This window comes from Leucopleurus acutus, assembly GCF_964270905.1.
Source record: "Leucopleurus acutus genome assembly, chromosome: 3".
Taxonomy (NCBI): Eukaryota; Metazoa; Chordata; class Mammalia; order Artiodactyla; family Delphinidae; genus Leucopleurus; species Leucopleurus acutus.
Window position 1 is genome coordinate 62,042,737 of NC_139145.1, and position 12,134 is coordinate 62,054,870.

General features: G+C 47.2%; 1 protein-coding gene across 1 annotated transcript in view; it reads left to right on the forward strand.

The window, feature by feature from the left end:
- The window catches only part of SPOCK1 (SPARC (osteonectin), cwcv and kazal like domains proteoglycan 1), a gene marked incomplete at both ends in the record, with an annotated part of 546,421 nt that overhangs the window by 392,674 nt on the left and 141,613 nt on the right, over window positions 1–12,134 (forward strand). The gene's annotated exons all lie outside the window — the stretch shown is intronic.

The window sequence follows — 12,134 nt, forward strand, 5'->3', positions numbered from 1 at the left end:
CCCCTCCCTCTTGAGCCTCCCTCCTATCCCACCCCTCTAGGTCACCGCCAAGCACCGAGCTGATCTCCCTGTGCTATGCTGCTGCTTCCCACCAGCCAACTATTTTACATTCGGTAGTGTGTATACGGTGGATGCTACTCTCACTTCGCCCTCCCACCCCATGTCCTCAAGTCCATCTCCTATGTCTGCCTCTTTATTCCTGCTCTCCAACTAGGTTCATCAGAACCTTATTTTTTTTTAGATTCCATATATATGCGTTAGCATATGGTATTTGTTTTTCTCTTTCTGTCTTACTTCACTCTGTGTGACAGACTCTAGGTCCATCCACCTCACTACAAATAACTCAATTTCGTTTCTTTTGATGGCTGAGTAATATTCCATTGTATATATGTGCCACATCTTTTTTATCCATTCATCTGTCGATGGACATTTAGGTTGCTTCCATGTCCTGGCTATTGTAAATAGAGCTGCAATAAACAGTGTGGTACATGACTCTTTTTGAATTATGGTTTTCTCAGGATATATGCCCAGTAGTGGGGTTGCTGGGTCGTATGGTAGTTCTCTTTTTAGTTTTTTAAGGAACCTCCATACTGTTCTCCATAGTGGCGGTATCAATTTACATTCCCACCAACAGTGCCATCTGGGGAGAAGGTACAGAGTAGGGAGAAGTGTTCTTGGAGCTGGGGAACAGCCTTTGCAAAGGCCCTGGTTCAGGGAGGGGAAAGGGCCTTGGTGTCCTAAAGGAAGTGAGAGGAGAGAGGCCTGAGCTGCAGAAAGGCAGTGATGGAGGGGACCTGGCTGCATGAGGCCAGAGAGGGAGGCAGGGCCCAACGCTACAGAGTCTTGAAGGCCACGGACGGGGTCGGCTCTCAGGCCAGGTGTGAAAGGAAGTTTTATGTGGCTTTAAGCCAGAGAGTGACATAAAAGTGTGGCTTAGGATGGACTGAATTTTTTTATTACTTTTGGATTATAGTTTATTGCAAAAGCTTTTAAGAAAGCATCAGAATAAAACAGTTGTCCATGAATTGAAGAAGATTTAAAATGACCACTGTTAAAGATCTGGTAAGAGTTTTTTATAATAGAGTCGACAAGAAAATGTGGACCGAATTTTCTTGAATTCTTTTTCTTAAAACTAGGTTGTGTGCTATGTGAGAGGAGCTGGAGGACTCTGGGTGTGAGTGTGTGCCCGCGCACGCACGTTCACACACGTTCATGCACACATGCGCTCACAGGACCATCCTAAAGCTCCCCTCATTGGAGCTGGTAGCCTAGTAGAGGGGACTAGGGACACAGGTGCCTACAGTCTAGGCTAGGAAGTCAAAAGTCCCATGAACTGAAGTTAAAACTCCAAGAAGGCAGCAGCCACTTCCCCCTGTAGTTGGGGCTGGGCCATGGGTAGAAGGCAGGGAAGGGGCAGCATGGACCAGTGGTATTTACTAGTATCCCTAGTAGTTTAAGAGCATGTAAGGACTCTGGCTCAGACGCTGTGTGACTTGCTCAATCCTGCCCAGCCTTTATGTGGCAGAGATGGGGGACCAGGGCAAGGCTGCCCGAAGCCCGGCTTCTGTGTAAGGGCCACTTTGCCTTCCAGACACTTTCCTACATGGAATCTGCATTTTCTTATCAGAGGATGACTTTAAAGTAATGCTGGAACATAGTAGGTGTCCAGTGAAAGGTAGTCTCCTATCTGAGCCTCCAGTTGCTCAAGGAACCATCAGGTGGGGTGATGATCCTTGCCAGCTCACGTGAGCTCACATCTAGTGAGTTCCCTGCCACAGAGCACATCCCACCCCCCACCCCGATCATGCTCATCCCACTTACTTGTAATACCTAGTTCCCTCTGGAGTATAACTCCAGGTCTTGGCACTCTGCAGGTATTCACATTACAGCACGTCTGGTGGGTATTTTGGCCTCATTGGCCCCCTAGTTCCATTTTGGAGAATCTATCTCATGGAAGCCAATAGAGATACACGTAAAGATCTGTATTCCAGGATGTTCAGTGCCCTTGACTACAGTGTTAAAGAAACAGAAAGAAGCTCCTCGTGGTCCGTCATAGAAGAATGCTTACACACACCAGAGTGTGCTTTCTGTAGAATCCCCTTCCTCTAGGTGACCTCTGCGTTAACTCTTGCGGTATTGGCAGCCTCCTCCCCAACCTCCTGAGGTGGAACCTCTGTCCTGGGACAGCTCTCACTGTGTTGAGAGATCTCCCTTGTGCTGACTCAGAAGGTTTTCTCTTGGTAACTTCTAGACATTGGTCCAGGTTCTACTCTGGAATAGCATTAGGGCACAGGGTTACTGCTCCCTGTGCCAACACATTCTTGAGTATCTTGTCTGTGCATAGGAGCAGCTGGGTACCTGAATGAGCATAGTCCAAAGTAGCCAATGATAAAGAGCTGCAGGGCACGAACAAGGGACTGGGAACATAGGACAGACATGCTTCAGGGAAGGGGCGGGGCTGTCTGAGACATCTTCTGCGAGGAGTAGCCTTGGAGCTGGCCCTTGGGAAAGGGTGGGAGGAACCTGGCCGGAGAAGGTAAGTGTTGGAGAAAACACAAGACCAAGGGAGCTAGGCTTCATTCTTGGCCGCCCACCCAGAAAATTCGCTACCAGTGAAGGCCACAGAGGCGAGAAGGAACTTGTCAAGGGCTCTAGCTTCTCTCCTCTGACCTTGACTGTGAAGAAAACTTCCAGAGCAGGAGAAAGTTATGATGCAGCTGTGGCCATGCCTGTGTTCTGCGGCACTGGTGGTGGTGAATGGTGCCACGTTGATGGTTTGCGGATGATGGTGTTCAGCTGGATCTCCTTGGATCCGTGTCTCTGTCAGCTTCCAGCCTGTCTCTGGGCCTGTCCTGCAAAGGCGGTATCCCCGATGCCATCTACCCACCTCTGCTTCATTTTGCCGACTTGTTCTTCCTAAAGTGGATCATATGCAGCCCTCCTAGGATGGGGTTGCTTTGCTGCTGGTGACTAGAAAACAAACGTGGCTATTTTTTCTCTCATACTCATGTCCCATTATAATTAACTGCCCCTCAGGAACACAAGCACGTATTTTCTGAGATGATAGCAGCAGAGCCCATGTTAGAATTCCACTCACCCTCTTGTGCACACCTGAGCTCACACACACTTAGCTGGAAGTCGTGGTAGCAAAACCCTCAGTACTTCTGCGCCCCCCCCCCCCCCCCCCCCCCCCGAGAAGAGGCAGGATTATGGACACTCAGAGAGGGAAGCAAAGGAAATTCTTGGCCCTGGGCTTTCATTTGATTGTTTTCCAATGAGCGTATCCATTGCTAAAGATTTCCTCTAAGGTCTCAGGGCTAGAAAGGGCCCTTGCTTTCTTGGACCAGCAAACAAAGGCAATCAGTAAACAAGAAATCAAATGGGAATGCCAAAGGCCCGTGGGTAATGGTAACAGTTCCTCTCCTGCCCCCTTTTAGGAAGAAAAGGAATTTTACAACAGTACTCCGCTATCCGTGATCCTAAGGGAATAAAGAAAGCCCAGCCGTTCACTTACATTTTCCCTAATAGCTGCTGTTACACTGCTGGCTTGGCACTTTTCATTAACAAAGCAGAATCTTAGCTGGGGCCTGTAAGTGTGTGGGTTTTGCCTGCAGGCCCCAGTGGCCGAGCTCTTTAACAAGCTGAACTTTGAGTTAAAACTCCACCCTCGCTGCCTCATAGAGCCCCTTGGTGCCAGTGGCCGTGCTCTGTCGTTGCCTCGGTGGAAGGTGACTGCAGACACAGAGTCTCAGGCCGCTTAGTGGAATTTACATAATCACATCAGCCTGCTAACCTTCACGATTTGATGTGGGTGCGCTGAGGGCACTGTGAGTTTAGGTGAGAACTGGGTTGGATTAGGATCCCTGGACATGTCTATTTGGTTTCAAGTATAAGGAAACCTTGATTCAAATAATGTCCAGAAATGTGAGGAACACCAGAGATCTGGGTTTGTAATTCGGCAAGTTCCTTTCCTTCTTGTCTTTTGGTCACACAAATTGCTTCTGACGCTCTTAAATGTAGAATGGTGATGGGGGTCCTGAAATTAATAGCACGTAGAAATTTGCCACATAGAAATTTTCTTGGATAAGTTAGCATTCTCAGAGAACCTTTACCTTTTCAGGATGTAGGAATAAAAACAGTTAAAGTAACACCTACCCCAAATAAATTCAGCCATCCGGAGTAATTAAATATCATTATGCTAATTAATAATTGTTACATGTGATGTGTGTTATAGGAAGTACGTTTAACACAAATCTAGCATTATCTTTGAATTCTTTGCCCAATTTCTGGCACATAGTAGGTATATAATAAATGTTTACTGAAAAAGTAGACTGTCTCTCGGATCCTAACCACCTTTGGAATACTCATACCTTCAGTTCTGATGGCTTTGCTTAAACAGGCCCTCAAAATGCAGTAATGTAGAAACTTAGTTCAGATAGATCTGACCCCTTGTTCTTCACTGAAGCCTTTGCGGACTGGTCAGGAGGCTTTTACCTAGATAAACTCCCTTTTTTCGGCCCTCCTTCCTGCACCTGGGAGATCTTTCTTCTGTTTCAATCACCTTGACGTTTTTAAACACTACTGGAGAAAGGGAGTGTTGGCAGACGGGTAGGCTTGACAACATGCATTTCTTAAAAAATTCTGAAAATGCATTCCTTCTTTAGATTTTGAACAGATTAAACCAGCAATACGTGGTTGTAAGAGAGTCAAATACTAGACGTATAGAGTAACAAAGTGGAGGTTCCCTTTCTCACACCCTCAGTCCCTCCTGGCTAAGGGAGTGTTTCCTGTGGTGTGTTCCCTCTTAAACGTTTTCAGCTCTTTCACACATGCACGTACAGTGCTGTTGGAAGCTCTCCTCTGGCGATTGAATCTTGTCATCTATGAAGATTAGATGCTTTTCAGCTGCCTGGGCCATTACACAGCTCAGGTGAAAGGCAGGTCATGGAGGCTCAAGTTGAAATGAACTGCAGTCCAGAGGTTGCCATTCACATACACCCAGAGAGACGTTCCAGCTTTTGGAATTGCATCCATACCAGGCACATATCTGTTTGGTGGCCCTGGTTCTGCTCTAAAAACGTAAAAAATACGTACTTTTCCTATGGGTTTGAAGGTGCTTTAGAAAGCTGGCTTGGTGGTGGTTTGGAAGCACGCCTGGGGACTGATGGCTCTCTGCTAATTCTGGCACCTGCTTCTCTCTTCTGATGGATTGGAGCCTCGACCTGGCGTATGTCAAACCCTCAGCCTCCTTACCTGGGCCAAGCCAGATGGAGTGAAGACACACAAGGGTGCTGGCTTCCCTGTGAGTGACATGCCAGCTCGAATCAGTGCATCAGTAGATGCTCCACCCTGATGACCAGGGCCCACCTTGTGAGTCTGGGTCCTTCCATAAGCCTGCTTTGCTCACGAGGTCTCCTCGACTCGTACTCACTCCCAACACTTCCCATGTTCTTCCCATGTTGCACTATCACTCCCCTCCTTCTTGGAGCTGCCGGGAGGAGTGAACGTGACAATTCACATAAAGGGCCTGGAACATTGCGAGAGCTCAGAACATGGTCCTTATTGTTGCTGGTCGTAATAACAGTAGTATCAGCAGAATCATAAGTCCTCAGTAAATGTTTAGCTGCTATTATCATTATTATACATTTGCCCTTAAAAATTTCAAGCTTCTGTAAACAGCATGTGTTTATACCACGTGAGTGCCTAGTAGCCCTTAGAACACTCCGAGATGCCCAATAGTTACTCCACGGAGGCTGGGCGTTCTTTCCACAGTTCTCTAATAGACATCTGTTTATTAGGAAACTTGGACTCTCTTTGGACAGGATCTTGTGTCTGGGACCTTCTTCATTTGGAAAAGGGAGGAGACTCCTGAGCCCACGGGCACCAGGATGGAGCAAGTCTCATGTGGGAGCCTTTCTCTCTCACAAAACAGCTTTTGTAAATGACACAGGCCATTATGCTCCTCCTGTGTAATTTCATGACTTAGTATAATGACTCAGATAACCCTAACAATGGAGGAATTATAGCCTCATTTTACAGGACAGATTATTTCAGTGGTTAACTTGTTTTCGTTCCAATTAACATTCATTGTTTTGTCTCTGGTTCAAAGTAGCCACCATATCAACTATCTGAGTATCTTCCATCCTTGTTTCAGAGGCAATTAGTTCTGATTTTGCAAACAAATTCAATCTCGGTTTCCAATGGGCAGTTTGACATTAACATGAAAGTAAACTGCTGTAATACTGGCTGCCAGCAAACAGACACTGTGATTAATGGAAAGGGTTGGTTCCTCGGTGGGTTCTCCAGGCCTCTGAGCTGACAGGTCTGCCGTAGAGATTTGACAAGAGAGCAGAGACAGGACAGAGAAGAAGGGACTGGGACTGGTTATGTAGGCCTCTGTTTCTTCCTTCCATTAAATGGAGTAATGGCGGCATCTACTGCCAGGGTGTTGTTGTGGGCGAGGAGTCAGGGAGATGTGTTCAGGGCATTTAGACTGGAGTGGAGCAGTCACAGGAAAGAACTGGGATGCAGCTGCTACTATTTGTGACCTGGAATTGCTTTTCTCTTTTACCAGCTGTTCATATGCAGAGTAAAACGGTTCTGTCAAAAGTTATGCAAACACGTTAGAATGCACAGTGTATTAAATAAAATGAAGGGGTCTTGTCTTCTTCAATAACTGAAGAAAGGACTTCCCTGGTGGCGCAGGGGTTAAGAATCCACCTGCCAAGGCAGGGGACACGGGTTCAAGCCCTAGTCCAGGAAGATCCCACATGCCGCAGAGCAACTAAGCCCGGGCGCCACAGCTACTGAGCCCACAAGCCACAACTACTGAAGCCTGTGTGCCTAGGGCCTGTGCTCCACAACAAGAGAAGCCACCGCAGTGAGAAGCCCGTGCACCGCAACAAAGACCCAAAGCAGCCAAAAATAAATAAATAAAATTTTTAAAAAATTTGAAAAAACTGTCAGCAGTTCTATACAGCTGCAGCTCCTTCCCCCACTGCATCTTCCAAATATTTTTGATACACTTTGTTGAATTTCATCCTGTGGGATTGATATCAGGAAATTTACACCTGCATTTGTATTGATTGCTGGAAAAAAGTTCTCTAGAAGTCTTTGTTCTGACACTTTTACTGTGGGCCCTGATTATGGCCCTACCTCTGCCCATGCTCGTGTGAAATACTGGGTCACAGCTCATGTCATCAGAGATTCCCTTGCTCGTCAGCTGGGGAAGTGGCAGGATTTGGGACTTGCCTTGATTGGTGAGGGTCTCTGAGTGAAGAGTGGCAGGGGCCAGTGGGAAGCAAGAGCAGGAAATGCTGACGTGTGGACTTGAGGGTTAAGGTTGACGTTTCCAGGAACTAGGACAGGAAAGAGCAGTCATGATCTGGTCTGGCTTGCCTGTAGCTATTGCCATCTTATAAGAATGTGGTCGTCATCCACCATGCTGCCAGTGGTGAGTTGCTCTTGTAAATAAAATGAATATTAATAAATGCATTTGCATAGTGTGCCTTATAGAAGTCCTCTGAGTGGTGTTCCAAAAAGTAGTTTTAGAACAAGTATCAACATGTGATTCTGTGCAGTGCTGTTAACTTGCTAGAAGATGCAAATAACACATTACTTGAATACGACCCAATCATGTTTGCTGGTAATTTCTAGTATTTGAATTTTTCACTTTAAGCTACATTTCCTTATGAATACTACTAAACTTAATATTTCCTATTTGTTTTAAAAATAACGCGTAAATACAGTATTGAGAAGAAGACAGAAAAACTTATCATTTCAGCAGTTCTCAAGAGTTCTTGAGAATTCTCATTTCTCGTTCCCGAGTTTGAAAACTACTCTCAGTTGGGAATTTGGAAGCTCTGTCTCGGAGGTCCTCCCCCAGCTTTGGAGACAATCTCACTTCAAGAGGATGGGGGTCCCTCAGCCCTCAGAAGCACAGGAGAGCCCTCCCTACCCACTTTTCTGCTGTCTTCAGACATATTTGCTAATTGTTTTTTTTTGCAAGTCTGAATTAGGATTTCTTAGTCGGTCGAATTCTTTAAACAACGTGCAATTTTTGTCTTCTGGTTAGTGCTAATAATTTCCAGAAATAAAAGGAGAAAGTTCTAAAAGTCCAAATTAATAAATTCACTTATTTCACTGAGCACACCCATGTGTTAAGGGTCAACCATGTTTCCAAGCACCAGGAGCACAAATGTGGTTAAGACGCAGTCACTACGCTTGAAGAGTGTACAGTCTATTGAGGAAGATAGAAACAAAATGAACTGCTTTGTGCTGTGGTGACAGTCACAGTTGGGTCTGAACGAGGTGTGTGTTGGGACAAATAATGTCATGGTTAATTCTGCTTGGGGTAGGGCTCCCAGGGGGAGGAGAAACTTCATGGAAAGCAGTCGATTTGCAGTCGATTAGACAAGGGGCAGATATTTGCTCTGTAGGTAGAAGGCGTTTACCAAGTCAATACAGACTTGAGTTTGCATGGCACATGTAAGGGGCTGATATGGCTGGCTGGAGATAGAATCAGTAGGACCTGAGTGATGGGGAGAAGTGGTGAGGGCAGGGAAGAGAGGTGTCCAGGATGGGCTCCAAGGCTTTTAGCTTGGGTGTATGCCAGGTCCTATCTGAATCATAGTAGCGTCTTAACATCTGGTCCAGTCAAATCAAGGTGCTTGCTTGGAGACTAGTAGGGGAGCCTGAGCAGAAGTGATCACAGGACCATGCTGGGCTGAGAGTGCAGCCTGCATGCCTGTGGAAGGGCCCCTGGAGACTTCCTGGGGGAGGGGATTTTTGAACTGAGCCTTGAAGGAGGCCTTATGAGGCAGAGAGGGTTGGAGGGGAGAAACGTGGGTAGGAATAAAGGTGTTTCAGATCTGGGAAAAACTCACACATTGGCACAGGGGTACAGAGCCCTTTGGTGGCCTCTGGGAAGTAGCAAAGGGTGGCTGGAGAAAAAATATTTGACATTGGTGGTCAGTGTGTGTGTGTACGTTGTGTGCATGGGGGTGTGTGCATGGGTGTGTATATGCGTGCACAGTGTGCGTGCATGGGGGGCGTGTGTGTGTGCATGATGTATGTGCGTATGCACGTGCATAGGTGTGAGTGCGCATGGTGGGGTGTGTACATGGGGTATGTGTGTATGTGCATGCATAGGTATGTGTGTGTATACATGGATGTGTGTGTGGCGGGGAGGTTGGAGAGGGAAGCAGACAGACGGTGACCCAGTGAAGACAGGCTCAGTCAGTTTAACAGCAAAACTAGGCGTTCAGACGATGCCCTAGGAGGTGGGGAGAAGATGGAGAATTAAAGCATGGGAGTCGCATCACCAGATTTAGACCTAAGAATCATCACTCTGCTTCAAAAACATACATGCTGGGAATTTTGGTAAACTTAAAAAAAAAAAGGATCAAGAATAAGCAACTGAGCGAAAGCAATGCCGGTGATCTTCCGATTGTCTTTCTTCTCTCCATCTTGTCGGTTGGGATTTTCTGTGCCGTGCTGTGTGTAGGGTAGGAGGTGTGGCTGCCCCCAGTACCAGCCAGGCTGGGATGGAGTTAGGGCTCTGTGGCCAAAGGGAAGGCTGGCAGGACCTGCCCCCTGGACTAAATTGCTTGTGTCGCCCCAGTTGATGAATGTCTCTGACATCGGGAATAGCAATCCCATCAAGACACCTTCATCGGATTTCACTCTTCATTGACTCAAGAAGTGAAATATCTTAGAGCCAGAAAGCTTAGTCCCTTGCCTCGACTGGGTTGTTTATTTTTTATGGTTTGCCCTGAATTGTGGGGATTGAAATATACACACAATAACCAGGGAAGTTACGCCTCCTTGAGCTCACATATACTTGTACATTATTTTGTGTAATTTGGCCTCTGGACAGAGACTATAGGTTTGGGTGCCGTCTCCGCTAGGGTCCTAGTGGGGTAAGGAACATCTGGGTTTGCCTGGATATAATAGGTATGTTTGTCTCATTAGAATTGGGAAAACTCAGAATGGCTTGGCCTTTGTACCTCTAGTCCCCAAGGTATCGCAGGAGAAGTCAGACGTGGTCCCTCCTGGGCATAATCCATGACCACCTGGCATCAGGTATGAGAGAGAGCTTTCTCCACTGCAGGTGCAGAGTCAAGGACAGTGTTTCACGGGGCTTTTACTTATAAAACTGAGCCCTGATGGTGAAAATAGAGATGCCAAAATAGGGGAATTAAAATGGTCCTAGAGCAATGCAGTCATTTTCGGGATAACTTCAACCTGACGGATATATATGGAGGAACTTGGCCATATTTCTTTGTGACACTGGGCAGTTCACTTCTGCTATGTGTGTCCAATTCCTCATTTACAAAATAAAGTTCTTAGACTAGATTCATTTTAAGGTATTTTCTGGCTCAGATAGTCTGTGATTAACTGCTAGTAACCGCTGCAGTGGTGAGCACGTAGGGTACCACCCACTCACCCCATAAGGATGTATGGAGCATCCTTGATACACCAGGCCCACTAGGAAGCACTGGCCAGCTTCACCTCTTTGCCTCCCCTTAACGCGCTTGATGGTGACGTTCAGGTCCAGAGACAGGGATAACCCACCACTAGCTGGTGATTAATAGGGAGTTCTCTATCTTTTCCTCAAAGCCAGTGGCTCAGTGCTCACTTCTCCCTTGTCTGCCTTTGGCTGAGCTCCTTCAGGCTTCCTTCCTCTGGGGCATCACTGCACACGGTTATGCCTGCTCCAGCAAAGCTGCCCACTCTTTGGACTTCATTGCCGCTTTCTGGGAACTCAAAACAAGAATTGCTTCGGTTGTGGCAACGCACGCTGGGGACAGACCCAGGAGAAGGGCTGCCAGACGCCAGAACTGCTGCCTGTATTTGCTGATTCATTATCGGCATCAGACAGTCTGCTCTGCGAATGATGATAAATGTGTGGTGTTCTTCTGAAGGAATCACGTCCTCGGAGATTAACCCTGTGCCAACAGCCGGCTTGTCCGCTGCATGGCAGCCCCTCCCCTACAGTCCCCTTTTCAGTAGTCCAGGACACACCTTGAAAGAAGAAAGTGTGTTTGGCTAAGGATAATAGGAGACCCCATGTCCATGTGATTTAGAAATGCAAACAGTAGATGTTTTTATTCCAGACAGAGAGGCAGGGACAAGGTGGGTAGCTGCTCTGGAAGCGGGGAGATGTTGGAGAGAGGAGCCCCAGTGACGAACATGCAGGTGCCCCAGCCAATGTTCAGGCTACTCATCTAGGTGGGACTGAGATGGGTTGAAGAGGAGTCATCCCTGGACACACTGCAGCTGTGTGAATGTTACCACGCACCTAGCCTCCCGTTATCTCCATCACTGTGGGCAAGGCTCTTTGCCAACTTGGCTTTAGTTGCTAACGTTCGGAAAATGAGTCATCTGGACCAGGCCATCTCCAAGTGCCCTCGTAGGACTTCCTCTACCAGTTCATTGGTCAGACAGGCTCAGCCCTACAACCCGTCCAGCCTGTGATCCCTGATGGCTCCAAGTGTGCTGTGGGCACGTGGTCCTCCTCTCGATGTCAGCCTCCAAGGCAGTTCCCCAAACAGACCTTCCTGCTCTTACTGCCTCCCCCACATCGCTGGGGCAGGTTTGAGGTAGGATAAGAACCAAGTTGGTGGGTGCCGTTTCTTTCTCACTTTCCTTCATTTGGAAGAGGGTAGGTTATGTCAGATGCCAAACCCCAATTCCTGAGGAGCTGGAGATCCATTCCACACCTGGCAGAAAAGATGTCCTCCTTGGGGCCCATGAGTTCTGGGGAGTTCAGCACCATTCCAAACCTAGGGTTTTAGAATTAAGTCATGTTTCTATGGCAACGGTACTTATACCTCCATCTTTTGGGGCAAATGATAATGATAACAGCAGGTACCAATTTTGTTGCTTCCTATTTTCCAGGCATTATACTGAGTCGTTTACGTACATCAGCTCATTTCAACCCTCATACCATCCCCTTGAAGGAGATACTATTCCCAGCGCCCACCCCCCCCCCAGCCCCATTTTACAGATAAGGAAACTGAGATTTACAGGGTGAGATATCCTGCTGCAATCACACTGTAAGAGGCAGAGCTGGCTTTTGAACCTGTGTTTTCTGACTCTAGCGCCCGAATAAGCACCTTGCAGGACTGCCA